This window comes from Silene latifolia, chromosome X (genome assembly GCF_048544455.1).
Source record: "Silene latifolia isolate original U9 population chromosome X, ASM4854445v1, whole genome shotgun sequence".
Lineage (NCBI taxonomy): Eukaryota > Viridiplantae > Streptophyta > Magnoliopsida > Caryophyllales > Caryophyllaceae > Silene > Silene latifolia.
Window position 1 is genome coordinate 13,010,698 of NC_133537.1, and position 17,031 is coordinate 13,027,728.

Consider the following 17,031-nt stretch of genomic DNA (forward strand, 5'->3'; position numbering starts at 1 on the left):
AGTGAGGGTGCCATTTAATGTGCCACACTCAGATTTTGTCAAAAATCACGACATGACTTAGCTTGCACCCTGACGTATTGTGGCTTGTGCTCGCCGAAAAATTGGTCGTATGTGTTGTGCCACACCACTGGTCCAAGGTCTTAGTTCGACCCTTAATAGTGAATTCTACAACACTCATTCAAGATATTAATGACAGTTACTAATACCCTGTCAATGTACGTTGGTATATATGCAGCCAAGACATTATAGCCCCGTTAATCGTTGCCAAGAGAAGAGAAGAAAAGATGTATCCTTACCTAGTTCTCAGAAATTGGATTGGATAACACTTGGTATTTTGACTCTAGACTACTCAGTTTTCGGAATTTTACTGTTTTAGTTTTGAGGTTTATAAAGTTTTATGCCACATCTTCAAAAAAATTTATATGTAATGGTCTTATATCCCGTATGGCATAGCATGAAATTGTTTGTAAGGACTTGTGGTATTTTTTTTGCTTATCAATATCAGGAAACCTCAGGCAGATTTGTTACTTGTATTTTACTTTTGTGATACTGAGAAACAATATCACACGTTATTAGAAACAGTATCACACATTATTCAAAATAATATCACTATTTCAAAAGTGCTTTAAATGACTCTCCAATTTTGTGATACTGTGAAACAATATCAGGACCATTAAAATAAAATACCACAAGTCTTTAGAAATAATATCACAGTTTTGTTATTAATGTGTTAAACTTACTAGTGACATTATGTTTTTGTTCTTTATTTTGTTTTTTTTTGTTTTTTGCAGATTTCTTCACTTGCGGATGTTGATTAAGAGCTTGTATGCATGCTGAGAAAGTCTATATTACATCATCAACTTAGCAAAATTGTCTTTTTTTACTCATTATACGCACAAATACAAATTCTTTTATGCTTAGATGTAATTCCAAATGTCAACAATTTTGTATTATTTCTCCATTTTTGGTTAACAATATCATAAAACTTCAGAATCAATAATATAGTGTTACCAAGATTTGCCTTTTGTATTTTACAATATCACACGTTATTGTAAACAATATCACACTTCATTTGAAACAATATCACCATTCTTCTTAAACAATATCATCACATCACGCTTAATTGTAGACAATACTACAATATCACATGTACTTATAAACAATATCACTCTGTATACAAAACAATATCACGGTTAAAAGTAATTTAAATGGAGTCTCCAATTATGTGCTATTGTGAAACAATATCATAACCAGGTAAATAAAATACCACAAGTCATTAGGAACAATCACACTGTATGTAAAACAATATCACACTATATACAAAACAGTATTGAAGTAAAAAGGATTTTTAAATCTTTATCCACTTTTGTTATATGAGAAACAATATCACAACCATTAAAGTAAAATATCACATGATATTTGAAACAATATCACACTTTACCAAACTTTACCAAGAAATCTCATCTTTGTGGGGTTCGAACCCACGTCTTGTGCAATAACACATGCTCTGCCATTTGAGCTAAAAGATGACATATTAACATCGACACTAATGATGGGTTAAGAGAAAGTAACACACTAATCTGATTATCATATCAAGTTCATCAAATTTGCTATAGTACCTCGGTATAGCACTTAAGATTTAACTATAAACTATGGATGAATTATGTTGTCTTTCTTACCTTTTACTCTTAAGTTAAACTCATAATTTAAGGTTTTAAAACCACTTACGTTGTACTGCCAAGTACCTATGAACATTAATCCTATGTACTTCACTATTCAAGGAAAAAAAAAGTTGAATAATACAACTACTTCTTCACTAATCACTCAAAAACACCAATATGTACAATGACGATATTCTTACCTATGTTGCTTAGATCCGTATTGAGGTATATGATATGGGCCGAATGCGTGTTCAAGTGTTGGACTCCGCCATTTTTATGAAAAATATGCATATCTTGGCTTAAAGAAAGATGTTAAAGTGTCATACCCTTATCAGTGTCGAGTGTTGGGAATTAGAAGTGTCAGAGTAACATAGATTCTTACCATGTTCAATATTTACCAGGTTAACTTGGACAGTCAAAACGACATACTACATACATCAAATTGGACATACTACATACAATCTACTAGCAAGCAAAAGCTAAGTTAGAGTCTATTAACAGTCGAAATGGATCACTCATTTTGCAACGAAGGGAAAATTGATGTTGTATCGGTATTTATACTGCATTTAAGTTCAGAGTTATACATCAAATTCCTAAACTAGACTCCGTAAGAGTTGCAAGAGTCACTCTTCAAAACATGAACCAAGTGTTAACTAAACTACTAGTTGTGTCAACTAGACTACTACCTTAAGTACTCTGATTTGACTTAGAATGACTATGTCTAGTTATCAAATAACATAAATAGTGAAACAAATAGTAAGATACTACACTCAGTGCCTTGCAAATAACTTACTCCCTGTCTTTGCCAACGCTACACTTTGTATTTCATATTGATGCCGGCATTGATCAATAATTGAAAACCGAAAACCTTCGCAACAACAGTAAAGAGAGCCCCAATTGAAAACAAAGAATACTCAAACTGATAATTGCCCCAATTTGAAGAGCTAGCTTGCACTAAAAAACAAATAGCTTCGAAAGAGTACAACATGTACCTCAACAAGATCCATAATCAAATATTCGTCAGATCGTGAAATGCGCACACATTGCTTAGCATAAATTGAACATATATTCAACAAATCTGAAAAATAAAAATGGCGAAAATCAGAACAAAACGAAGAACAAAACCTAGAATCGACAACAATATCTTAAAATTTATGTTGTGCTTACTTCTCAACAAGATGAAATGGTGATGGTCAAACAAAATACCAGTTAAAAGTCATTTATGAGGGAAAAAAGTAGTAGATATTAAATAAAACCTAGAAATATGGAAATAATTTAAAAATCAAAGGATAGAAAACAAAATTAGGGGAAACGCAGGACAATGACAACAAATTAGGTCAAACAAAACTAAAACATCAAAATCAGAATAAATCTAGATGAAATTGAAAATTGATACATAAAATAATAAGAAACGCAGTAATATGAATACTAAGGAACTAGTAATTGCAAATATATCTATGAAAAAAGAACAATTACATGAAAATAAAGCTGTAATTACGAATTAAATAAGTAATAGAAGTACCTGACAGTGCGATTATGATTGAAAGAGTATGTTCATTGACGAGAAATTGAAGAACGAGAAATATACAGCTGAGATTGAACTCAAAATCAGGAAATAAAGCGTAAGAAAACGGCGGATTCCATTGAAGAAGGAAAAGAAGAGAGAAGGTAGAGAGAGAAATAAATCAGACGAGAATGAATGAATTTGCTGGGGGAAGGGGTATATATAGGCGCGTCGAAATGACAGATTTACCCTTAATGATCCGCAAACAATAGGGAGGGTTGAATCTCTTAGATTGACGGCTTGTATTAATCCTCAATCCTCAATTATATGACTAATACTCACATGATCTCATTCCTATATATATATATATATATATATATATATATATATATATATATATATATATATATATATATATATATATATATATATATATATATATATATATATATATATATATATATAGAGTGAGCATCCCATGAGTCTAGCATCTTAGATGAGTCTAGCATATCAATAAGAACCGTTGGATCTTATTGATCCAACCGTCCTGATTATGACACGTGTCTTAATTTAAAAAAAAAAAAAGTAGGCGCGCTGATATAATAACAACGACACATTCATTATTCATCATAAATTCACTTCCTTTTCTCTCTCTAAAACGCCTGTATCTCCCTCTAAAAACCGCTTCACGTTCTTTTTCTTTGGCAGTTAATTCACTAAACCATAAATTTTTTCCGTAAATTTTATTACATCAAGCAAAATCGCACTAATCAAGTGAAGATCATTATTATATTTACTCAGAACAATCGTTTCGAAGATGACGAAGAGGTATAAAATCGCTCTATTTCATTATATTGTTTTTAAACTTATTTCGCCACTGCATGTTGTTGCTGTTGCTATTATTGTTGTTATTGTTGTTGTTTTTAGTGTTGATTATACTCTTTTTTCTTCAAATAATCATCGACTTAGGGTTCCTATTTTGCTCAAAGCAGGAAATTGATTTTTCAGCGAAAAATTAGGTTATTATTGTTGTTGTTATTGTTGTTGTTGTTAGTCTTGATTATAGTGATTTGAAGCGTTTATTAATTGATCGAAGAAAGAAATTGAGTTTTCAGTAAAAAATTAGGTTATTACTGTTGTTGTTGTTGTTGTTGTTGTTATTGTTGTTGTTGTTGTTAGTCTCGATTATAGTGATTTGAAGCGTTTATTAATTGATCGAAGAAAGAAATTGAGTTTTCAGTAAAAAAAATTAGGTTATTACAGTTCTTGTTGTTAATGTTCTTTGTTGTAATTGATTTAGGCTAACTGTTTTTCTCAAGAGAGTAATCGATTTTCTGCGTTCTAGTTTTTCGCTTCAAAATTAGGGTTAATGATTTGTAATAAATGAGCAATTAATGTGTATTACCGTTCTGCTTTCGATTGATTTATTTGTTCGTCGTGTTGAGTTATTTGTGATTTGTAGGGAATGTTCATTTTCCTGAAGTTAATAATATTTCGAACAAATCTCTGATAACAATATTATGTAAAAGCTGTCATACTAAAAGTGTATCCCCTATCGTTTTAAAGAGCAAAGAATTGCTTCAGAATCATTGTTGTAGTTTTATATTAAAACAATTGTTTGACAATACTGTAACACTTTGTCTCATTCTCGTGAGGATACTATCATTCTTATTCCATTCCACATTCTTTCTCAGACTCGTCCACCATCATTCCTCTTCGATTTAATAGCCGTAATTGTTTTAGTTTTAATGTTATTCTGTTTTGGTTTTTTGATAAACAATCTCAGAAAAGCAGAGGTAGTACTGAAAAATCGACGTCGATAAGAAGGCCAAAGTGGAAGCATCGGAAAAGACAATGAGCAAAAAGCGCCAACACGAAGCCTTCCAAACCGTCAAAGCACGTGAAAAACGTTGAAGCATCTCATGCTGATCAGTATGTCCCTATAACTCTTCGTCGTGTTGAGCTCATTTGCATGAAATGTCCCTTTTTCTGAAATTAATAATATTTCTCAACAGATCTACATTAACAATGTTACTGTAACACTATCAGAGTAAAAGTGTATCCCCTATCCTTTTCAAGAGCAAAGAATTGCTTCGAATGTTGTTCTTTGTAGTTTTATATCAAAACAATTGTTTGACAATACTGTAACACTGTCTCATTCTATGAGGATACTATCATTCTTGTTCCATTCCACATTCTTTGTTAGACTCGTCCACCATCATTCTGCTTCAGTTTAATAGCTGTAATTGTTTTAGTTTTAATGTTATTTTGTTTTGGTTTTTTGATAAACAATGTCAGGAAAGCAGACGTAGTAACTGAGAAATCTGCTGTCAGTAAGAAGGCTAAAGTGGAAGCTTCGGAAAAGACAGCGAGCAAAAAAGCGCTGACATAGAAGCCTTCCAAAATGCCAGCAACTAAAAACGTTGAAACATCTCATGCGGATCAGTATGTCCCTATGACTCTTCGTTGTGTTGAGTTGTTAGTGATTTGCATGAAATGTCCCTTTTCCTGAAGTTTATAATATTTCTCAACATATATACATTAACAATGTTCTTTGTAATCGACGAAAGAATAACAGCGATACTACCCCTATCCTTTTAAAGAGCAAAGACATCATTACCTATCGGTGTAGTAGTGTAATTAATTTACTTTTAATCTTATTCGATTTTGATTTTTGGAAAAACAATGTCAGGAAAGCGGAGGTGCCCGAGAAATCACTGCGACGAAGAAGGCAAAAGTAGCAAGATCGAGAGAAGACACCTAGCAAAAAGGTGACAGAGAAGCCATCAAAACCAACAAAGACGAAGGAAGTTGAAGCATCTCATGCATCCGAGTATGTGTCTACAAATCTTTGCTCGACCGCAAGTCACTACTATTAGGGTTTATGATATATTGTCTCATTGTTAAGAGTAAAACAGAATCAATTGATCTTTAAAAATTATTCGACCGCCATTATTCGTATTCCATTTGTCATTTCTTCAACGACTTGACTACCATCATTCCTTTTCAATTTAATAGTTGTCTGTTATATTGTTATTGTAAACTTCTGATTTTAATTTTTGAAAATAACAATGTCAGGAAAGAAGAGGTACCTGAGAAATCAGCTCCCACTAAGAAGGCTAAAGTGGCCGCATCAGAGAAGCCACAGAGCAAAAAGGTGCCGACAGAGAACGTGCCAAAGCCGACTAAGAAGATGCAGACCGAAAAGCTGTCAAATCCTACAGCTGAAAAGGCGACGAAGGTGCCTACAGAGAGTCTACGCCAGGCAACACCTGCTCCTTCAAAAAAGGTGCCGGTGAAGGAAAGTAAGGTGCCTGCGAAAAGGTGCTTAAGCCACCAGCAGAAGTAGCACCAAAGGAGCAGCTGCGAATGTTCCGATCCAGCAAAGTAAAAAAGAAACCTTGTGCCAAGGAAGAAGCCGTGAAAAGCCGTCGCATGATGTACCGGTGTTGTCGAAGGAGCAATCGGTGCCCATTGAGAAGCAAGCAAGTGCACCTCCTCAAAAGGCAAAGCGTGCCAACGTCAAAGGCGCGACTAAGCAATCAAAATCGGTTGCAAAGGAGACAAAAGAAGAGGTGCCCAAAAAAGTTATCGTAACAAAGGGTCGGACCGAAAACAAAGAATGGCCAAATCTGCAGAGTTGGTGAAAGAAGAGGTGGCAAAGAAGGTGCCCAAACAAAAGACGGCGGAGAAGGTTGTACCAAAAAAGAAAGTTTCAGCGGCAAAAGAGCCAACAATTTAAAAGCTAGTAAGCAAGAAAGAGAGCGTGAAGGTGTCCGAAAAAAAAAGAAACCGACAAACGACTGCCAAAAAAGGTGGCAGAAACAAAGAAACCAAAGACGAGTAACAAAAAAGAGACCTAGAGATAAGCCCATGTCATCTGAAGAAGAAAGTGATAGAGATTATGAGGTTTCGGATGACTCGAGCGTCAGCTCCAAAATGTCGAAGAGGGCTAAAACAGAGAAGAGACCAACCAAGACGGTGGTGAAGGCTGAAAAAGAAGAGGTCTTAAAAAAGTATGTGTCTTTCTAGTGGCCAAAACTTGTATGTTTAAAGTTTTGATTTGATTTCGATGTTACAAAGAATAACACCTATCCGTAACATTTTTATGTTGTTTAAGTGCTACTTTTGTAATGATGTCTTTGTAACATTGTCGATTATACTTGTTTGTTAATTGATCTTAGAAGGAAATTAATTTTCCATTAAAAAATTAGGTTGTTCTTTGTTGTTGTTGTTATTGTTGTTGTTTGTGTCGATTATACCGATTCGTAATAAATTTAGCCTAACTGTTTTGCTCGAAGTGAGTAATTGATTTTTACGCATTCTAGTTTTTCGCTTCAAAATTAGGGTTAATAATTTGTAATAAATGAGCAATTAATGTGTGTTACCGTTCTCCTTTCTACTGATTTATTTGTTCGTCGTGTTGAGTTGTTTAAAGTTTCGGTGTTACAAAGTAACACCTTTTTGTATCCTTGTTTTGTTGCTTTCTTTCTTTGGTTTGTTGGCATAAAATAGTGTCACACTTTGTTTAAGCAAAGTGGTTCTAATTTATACTTCCTTAATACAGGCGGATAAATACCCAACTAAGTGCGGGGCCCGATCGTTGGTCGATGTTATGAGCAAGTTTACCGTAAAGCAAAAGAAAGCCATTAAAGAAATTGGTTTTGGAGGACTATTGAAGATGAATATATCAGTAGTCCCTTCCGGCTAATGAGACTTGCTTGTTGAGGTTTTTGATTGCGACGGTTTGAAGGTTCATGTAATCGAAACAGAGGAGTTTGTCTTTGTCACGAGTATGATGTTCATGACCTATTTTTACCGCCGGTGAAGGGTAATAATGTGGTCTTTGACCGCGATCGGTCGCGGATCCCATCTTGAGGACACCGAGTTAAAAAACAAATGGAGAAGGAAGTTCAACATCTCTACAAGCATTTAACATCAAGCTAGATTTGGTGACTAGTTGGTTTAAGAATAACAAGGGTGCTTGCGGTGATGAGTTCAAGCAGATGTTCGTTCTTTATGCGCTCTCCACTTTTTAGCGCCGACTCCAAATTATTCTCGTTGATTTTCGCATGTTGAAGGCTGTGGACGATGTTGAAAAAATAAAAGGTTTTAATTGGTCAAAGTATGTCTATGAGAAGGTAGTTGAGGGTGTCAAGGGGTTGAAGACAGGAACGGTTAAGTGTCTTTGTGGGTGTATTGTGGTGCTGCTGTTGGCCTACATTCACCGGTTTGAGTTCCATGGCGAGGTACAACCAACTGACTTACCTCTGATACAGCATTGGACAGATGAAAGTCTTTCAAAAAGAGTCAAAGACGAAGGAAAGATTGGCTGTCTAGGAGCTGATGAGATGTCAGAAACTGTCTATCCTATTTGCCTTGGCAAGGGATCCCATTTGAAGGTAATGTGGCAATCGTCGAGTGTAATATCGTCATCGTAATATGGTCACTGTAATATCGTTATCGTAATGGCTTTTGTAATAACATTATCGTTACCTTACTATATTGTTATTTATTAATATTAATTACTAATTACTAATATGTTTTCGTAAATAGGATGGGCGAGAATCGATGAAGGTGAGGATGACGAGGCGGTTTTTCTTAAGAGTAGTGAGGGAAGGAGTACATCTTGATGGAGAAGCTTCCTGGCATTGAAACAGATGCCGAGTTGAAGGAAAAAGTTGTTGATGTGAGTTGTTTTTATAAATTTAATTGTCTGCAATTGTTACAACTCCCAAATCTGGTATCTAATTCGTTTCTTTCTGTCTGGTTTATTGACTTAGGAGACCGACCTCGATGTTCTTTGATGTATAGAAGGGATTCCAACCTTGTTCACGAGAGATTTGCTCGGCGATCGAAGGTTTTCGAATCAAAGCGAAACAGTAAATCACCACTAAAGCCCGAATACCTTAAATATGCCGAAGATGTTGTGCGAAAAGGTGAATCGTTGAAGAGGAGTGCGAATGACTTCCGGTATATACAAGGTCCAAAGTCGATAGGAAGTTGGAACCATTTCCAACATAGAAAAGTCCTAGGACAGTTAAGTCGAATCCCGGTAAAGGAAGTATTGAGCGAGTTTAAGTGAGCAACATCATGAAGAAGATGATGAAGAGGATGAGGAGGTTCATGACGAGGACAGGCAAGATGAGATGGAGGACGGAGTGGAAAGTGATGATGAGGACGGGACTGATGATGGCAACGATGATGACGGGACTGATGATGGAGAGGATGATGATGAGGACGGGGATGACGATGACGGCGATGTTGAGAGTCGTCTTAAAAACAAGAGGCTTCAAGAGGGTGGCACAGACATAGATAACGATGAAGAAAGTGCCGATGAGGAGGAAGACAATAAACAGGATGAAAAGGAAAAGGAGGATGAAGAGGAAGAAGACCAAGAGGACAAAGAGGAGGATGTAAAGGATGTTGAAAGCCAATCTGGTGAAGGTAATAGATCGAAAGTAATGATGTTATTGTTATTACTTTTAGTTATAGTTTTATAATAACATTTTATTCTTGTAATATTTTATATATATTAATAGTTAGTAATATAATATTCAATTACTTACTTGATGCGAGATGAAGAGGATGATGCGGACGAAAAGGATGATGCGAGATGAAGACGATGATGCAGATGAAGAGGATGAATCTGGCAAAGGTCAAGAGGATGACGGAGATGAAGAGGAGGAGGATGATAAAGAAGAAGAAAATGAAGACGACAAAGAGGGGAGTGGAGAGGATGATAAAGATGTATCTGATGAAGGTAATATAGTAACAATACTACAATAATCTAATCACTTGCACTAACACTGTTACATCATCGCTGTTATAGAGTTTTCATTTTACAAATAATTACTAATAATCAATTACTTTCCTTTTAGATGAAAACGATGATGCTGATGAATATGATGCGTCAGGGCAGGGTGACAAAACAACTAGCGAGCCGGAAGATGGATCGGTGAAGGTAATAGTGTAATCTTTGTTATAGGCTTTTACATTCGGGTGCTTTTTGACAAACAATTTAGTAATATATTTTCATTCATTATCGCTACACGGATGACAAGGAAGAGGCGAAGGTGATGCATCGAGCCACTGAAGATAACCCAACTAGTGAGGCAAGTGAAGAGGCATCTCCTGAAGGTAATTGAGGAATCTATTTAAACTCGTTGTGTCGGAGGATGTAACTTGTAACAATGTTCTTGTGACGTAATTTTAACGAAATTTACGAGTGTATCTATTGTGCCTTTTTTGGTTCAAAGAAAAATTGTTAATATATATTGAATCCAATTACCCGTGACACAGATGACGAGGAAGAGGCGGAAGTTGATGAATCAGGCAAGCCTGAAGACAACCCAACCAATGAGGCAGCTGAAGAAGGATCTCCCAAAGGTAATAGAGAAATCTATTTGCACTCGTTGTATTAGCTGATGTAACACTGTTAGCACTGTTACTGTAACACTGTTATAGTAACGTTGTTACTGTGTCGTAGTTTTATCAGAAGTTTACTGATGATATATATATATATTCAATTATCGCTACACGAGATGACAAGGAAGAGGCCGAAGATGATGCATCGGGCCAAGTCAAGAGAACCCAACGAATGAGGCGGTGAAGAAGGATCTTCGAAGGTAATTGAAGTAGAAAATTTCTGATAATCGTTAGTATAACTATGAGGCATTGTTAGTCCGAAAAACATTAGTAATTTATATTCAATTCAATTACTTGTGCCACAGATAACAAGGAAGAGGCCGATGATGATGCATCAGGCCAGGTTGATGACCAACCAACCAGTGAGGGAAATGAAAAGGAAGATGACGATAAAGATGAAGAAGAGGATGATGGGAATGAAAAACCAGATGAAGAGAACGATGATGATAAAGATGAAGACAGTGCTGGCGATATAAACGAAGATAATGATAAGGAGGATGAAGCAACTGGTAATGAAGACGCCGATGGGAATGATGAAAAAGGCGAGGAAGGAGAAAAACCCAAAGTGAGGCCGATGATGAGACAGGTTGGCGGCGAAGAACCAATAACTACTCAGTGCAGTCAGGTAGCATAAGATGACGACAATGATGAAGTTGATATTGTCGATGATTGCAGTGATGAGATCCTGTATGACAATTACGACGAAGATACTGGCGACCACTATTTGTTACATGTCGAAACAACTGAAGACTGGATGCGCGTGATGGATCCTCGCTACGGCTTCACAATCGAATGTGGCCTACCAGCTCCGAATCTAACACTTGTGTCCAAGACTATGATAAAACACAAGGAGATAATGGCGCCTATTCTTGAAGTTAGGAAAGAAACAATTGACTATTGTTTTATCGACGATGACGAGAACCTCTCAGATACGTGAGTACTTTATTTACTCTTGCACTGTGATAAACAAAACGTTTTACTTTGCAAGTGAATACTGTTTCAACTAAATAGTTGTTACTGTTAAACTGTTACTCTATTAAAAGGTGTTCTGACTATTACATATCATTTTCCAACAGGGAAAGGCTTGTCTCGTATGGGAAGTATCACTTCATTCCAAGGGAAGATTTAATTTCATTGGCTCCTGGTGAGCTTATTTATATAATGGTGACTGAATATTGGTCAATGTTGCTCAATGACCTCATCTCCAGAAAGGTAGCAAGTGATACACCATTGAGGATCTTCATGGGTTTGGGTCAATCTGTATGTTACTGTAATAAATAAATTTTTATTCTTATTGATTTTGTGTTTCTATAATGTTTATTGACTTTGTATTTATATTTATTTTGGTAGGACGCATTAGCAACTATGTCTGTTGGAAAACCCGTTCAAAACAAACATTTAGAAAGTGAAGTTTTGCTGTCCTTAACACAGTGGATCAAATACAACCCGAGTCCACTGAATTTCGACTGTGATATGGTAAACCACATTACTGTTAATATTTTTTTTTTATTCTTATATAAGTAGAGTGTATAGAAGTTCTGTTTAGCAATGATATATATCTGCTTAATTGCAGATATTCATTCCACTCATTCTGGAGGACCACTTTTTCTGTGCTTGCATAAATTTCATGTCGAAAACCGTTGACTACCTAGACAACAAACCCTTATATGCCAGATCCCGAAAAGCAAAAATGGCAAGAAATGCGGTAAGTTTCTCTACTTACAGTAACAATGTTGTACCTTTAAATTTCCATTAAAAAATTTGGAAATCATTGTTACAGTAACATAGATACAGTAACAGTATTACTTTTTGTGCGGGCAAATATCATGGGAAAAATGTTGTTAGAAATGCAAATTGCAAAAGGCTCCAAAGTGGAAAGTTTCCCACTTCAGAATGTGAAATTTAAATGGCAGAGCATTGCAAAAAATGTGGATTGTGGGGTTTTCATGATGATGCACATGGCTTTCTACACGGGAAGGTTTTTGACTCGAGTTTGGGGATGAACGGAAAAGAATGTTGTACCGTCTTTGAAATATGTGCAATACTTGTTCTTAGCGACTTGAATCAAGTACGAAAAGAGGTGCAAGGGAGGATATCAAAATTCGGGAATGAAAGGAACAGTGAAGGAAAAGTCTTTGCAAAAAAAAGAAGGTGGAAGAGAAGAAGGAAAAAAGGAAGAGGAAAAAAAGGAAGAGGAAAAAACAAAGAAGCCACGGGAAAAACAAAAGGAGGAAGAGCCCAAACAGCAGTGAGGGTGAAGTCGGTTGCTTACAAGCGTTCTCCTAGAGCAATTGGTGAAGATGAGGAGATAATATTTAAATTTCATAAAGATGATGCTATGGGATGTTCTCTAGGTCACGGTGAAATTGACGGTGATATATTCCTAGTCTCTGAATTTATGAGAGTAAATCGTAAATCGCATCGTCCAAAGACAACTAGTCCGAGAAGGCACGTTCTTGATTATGCGTTTATGGATGATATCAACTACCACAAAAGGTAAAATACTTGTTGTTCTTGTGAAAGTGTTCTTGTTACCTTGTTTTTCGTAAAAGTGTTTTTAAACACTGTTTATGTTACATCATTTTCGCGAAAACTCTTGAGTAATCGACTCTTATGGTTCTGTAACAGTGAGATCTGGCAGCGTTTGGAGACAACAGGAGGTTGACAAGAGCGATATACTCTCACTACGTCCTAGGAGTCACACAAATTGGATGGTGTTTGAATCTTTGGTCTCTACTCTTGAATTATGTCGAGAAAACAAAAGAGGCACAAGGGCGAGAGGCCAACCATACTTTACTTAGGACTAGGTCACATGGTAAGTTGCATCGGTGTTAAATGTCCGCTTACTGTTCAATAACATATGATTCTTTTACAAGGGAAATCTAACCCTTACATTTTTTTTTTTTTTTTTTTAAAACTACAGCATGCTCTACTGGTTTGTGATGCGGGAGGATAGTGAACGTCGATATAAAGAACGAGTTGTTTGAAATTTGGGATAATTTCATCAACGCGAGCAAGGCAAATTACAGACTTGATGCCGAACTTATTTTTATACCTTGTTTGGCTGGCTATCACTACTACGTGTGTGTATTAATATTCTCAACAAAGAGATTAGTGTGATTGACAGTCAATCGTATACTAAGCGGGAGTCTTCATTCACTTACGACATCGCAATGGCGTGATAAGTCCCCGAGTTGTCAAATTGTATGTTTACGATTTGATTTGATTTCGATGTTACGATGTCATTATCTTTGTAACATTTTTATGTTGTTTCAGTGTTACTGTTACACCTATACTGTAACATTGTTGATTACTCAGATTTCTTAATTCATAGTAAAAGGAAATTAATGTTCTGTTTCTGACAGGCCGGTTGCATGAGTGACTACCTGGACACAAAGGGCGACGTGAGGGTAACTGAAATGCTCCGCTATCCTGTGGTAAATGTGAAGTTTAAATGGCAGAAACGGGCTTCCGTATTTGAAGAGTCAGCCTGTATCACTATGACAGCCGTCTCCAATTTTTTTGGATATGCAAACAAGTCTTCTTTGCTCAACAACACATTTTATCGGCGGGCATGTGCTTCCCAAATTGCTGCATGTTTGCTCATGGCCGACATAAACAAAATACGGGCTGAATTGTTGGACGCTGTTGAAATCTTCAAAAAATCAAAGAAAACAATCTGGCCTGATATAGCTACAAGGAGGAAGCCGCTAGAATGCTCAAAGGGAAGGCAAAGAAGATGAATTGTCGACAAAGAACCACCGATTGAGAATGAACCGAAGCCACTCAACACCGAAATGCATGTACTTCGTTTTAAAGTGAAAATCAAGTGATGTACTCTAAAACAATGTTACTTTAACAACGTAATAGTGGCTGTCATAGACAGTGGAACATATTTTCGAATATTTTGGAATATATTACAAATAAGTTTATTCTTGAATAAGATAACTTATTATATGCGAGAATTCATTAACTATGTTATCAGTAACATTGTGTGATTTCAAGAGTGAAAAGAGAAAACATAATTTGACGTTTTGAATTCTTCACTCTTGGTATTATATTTCGCACTTCATAGGGAAAACGAAACATGGGTTGAATAAATTTCATGTCTTATTTTGTCTTTTGGAATTCAAAAATTAACTGTTTTTTTAAAGCATTTAATTTTGAAAACAGTTTTTAAAATGTTAGTGTTTTTTTTTAAACAAAAAAAGTCGAGACAAAATGAAAATAATGTTTCTTTGTAACATCTTTGTGATAGTAATAAATGAAAATTATAATAAAAGATTTTGACGCTTTGAATTCTCCACTGGGCAAGCATTTATAACTGGACTTAATTATGGGGAACATGCACGTGGTTAACATCAATCATCATTTAAAAACAGTTTTAAAGCGAGTTAATAAAAGTGGTTTTTAAAGCAGTTAATTTTTTTAAAAAAATAACTGTTTTGTTTTTCACAATTATCTATAAATAATCTCATTTTAAAAAAACACAATTATGTTACTGTAACAGACGGTTTTGACGCTTTGAATTCTACAATCTGCAGCAGTTATCTTTCTAAATCAGTTTTTCACTTTGTTCAAAGTGACATTTTTCAAGGCAGTTATTTTTTTTTTTTTTAAACTGTTTTGTTTTTTTCAATTATCTATAAATAATCTCATTTTCATTCACCATTTACACTTCATTTTCTAAACAAAAAAATAAGCCAAGACAAATTCAAAGGTTTTTCATGTCTAATTTTTTTTTAATCTTTTGTAATATTAAATATCTATAAAGATTATGGATGGTTTAATATTACAACTGTTGCTAAAATTTCATTTATTATATGACTACCTTGCTCTAATTGAGGGAAAACAGTTTATGTTTGTTTATAAATAGATTTTGTTTTCTCCAATTTAGGGAAAACAGTTTATTTTTCTGTTTTAATAGGTTTTTTTTTTTGTTGCAGCAAGAGAAAAATGGAACGAATTCAAAGGAAACTAGAAGACACCAAGTTAGAACTGGAAGAAATGACAAGGCATAGAGATTCATTATTAGAGCAGGTTATATCATCTGATAGTAAGGTAATAGAAATGCTAGAACGAGTACAAGTGCTTGAAAATGACTTGAACAATGCTGAAGCTCATATCAAGTTTCTGATGGCGGAAAACAAGTGTATTGGGAAACAGCTAGAAGAAAATAAGCTGAAGAAATACACTGAAACTGATTTAGACCGTCAATTTCTCCTTGGTGTTACAGCTCTTAGGGAGTCATATGCTAAACTCAACCCTTCGATTAACAGGAAGTGGCCTCTTGTTGTCAAAGCTATTGAAGAGATGGAAAGTTACAGGAATAATCTGAAAAAGGAGTTGCCAGAGGGCGAAAGCAGCGTACATTCTCCTCCTGTGAATAAACGACTAAGAAGGGAGTAAAAGATTTAATAATTCCTTATTATTCTGATTTATGCCATGTGACAAAGATATATTTAAGTTAACTATCATTCTTTGTTTCTAAGTATTTCATTTTTAATCAGTGTTTGTAACACTTGTTTTTAATGAATGACATCTTAATTCGATTAATTGTCCAATTTACTATTAGAATTGTGGTATATTAAATTGAACAACGATTATGTAACTATGTTTAAAATTGTCAAAAAACGCTCCTAAAACGGAACGGAAAAGGGTTTAGGGTTGGATTAGGCGGCACCGCGGAGCGGTGCCGCCTAATCCAACCCTAAACCCTTTTCCGTAAACAAAGGTTGTTCGTAGTACAACACTGTTACAGTAAAACCAAAACTAAACCCTAGGGAAGGACGGAAGCTAACCTGTTGTGGACGGGATTTAAATTTGGGGAAAAACACTCCTAAAACATACGACAAGATTTAAATTTGGGGAAAAACGCTCCTAAAACGGGACGGAAAAGGGTTTAGGGTTGGATTAGGCGGCACCGCCGCCTAATCCAACCCTAAACCCTTTTCCTTAAACAAAGGTTGTTCGTAGTAGAACAGTGTTACAGTAAAACCAAAACTAAACCCTAGGGAAGGACGATGATACCCTGTCGTGGACGGGATTTAAATTTGGGGAAAAACGCTCCTAAAACGGGACGGAAAAGGGTTTAGGGTTGGATTAGGCGGCACCGCTTCGCGGAACCGCCTAATCCAACCCTAAACACTTTTCCTTAATAAATCGTGGTGCAAAAAAACCAAAACTAAACCCTAGGGAAGGACGGTGATACCCTGTCGTGGACGGGATTTAAATTTGGGGAAAAACGCTCCTAAAGCGGGACAGAAAAGGGTTTAGGGTTGGATTAGGCGGAACCGCTTCGCGGAGCCGCCTAATCCAACCCTAAACCCTTTTCCTTAAACAAAGGTTGTTCGTAGTACAACAGTGTTACAGTAAAACCAAAACTAAACCCTAGGGAAGGACGGGTGATACCCTGTCGTGGACGGGATTTAAATTTGG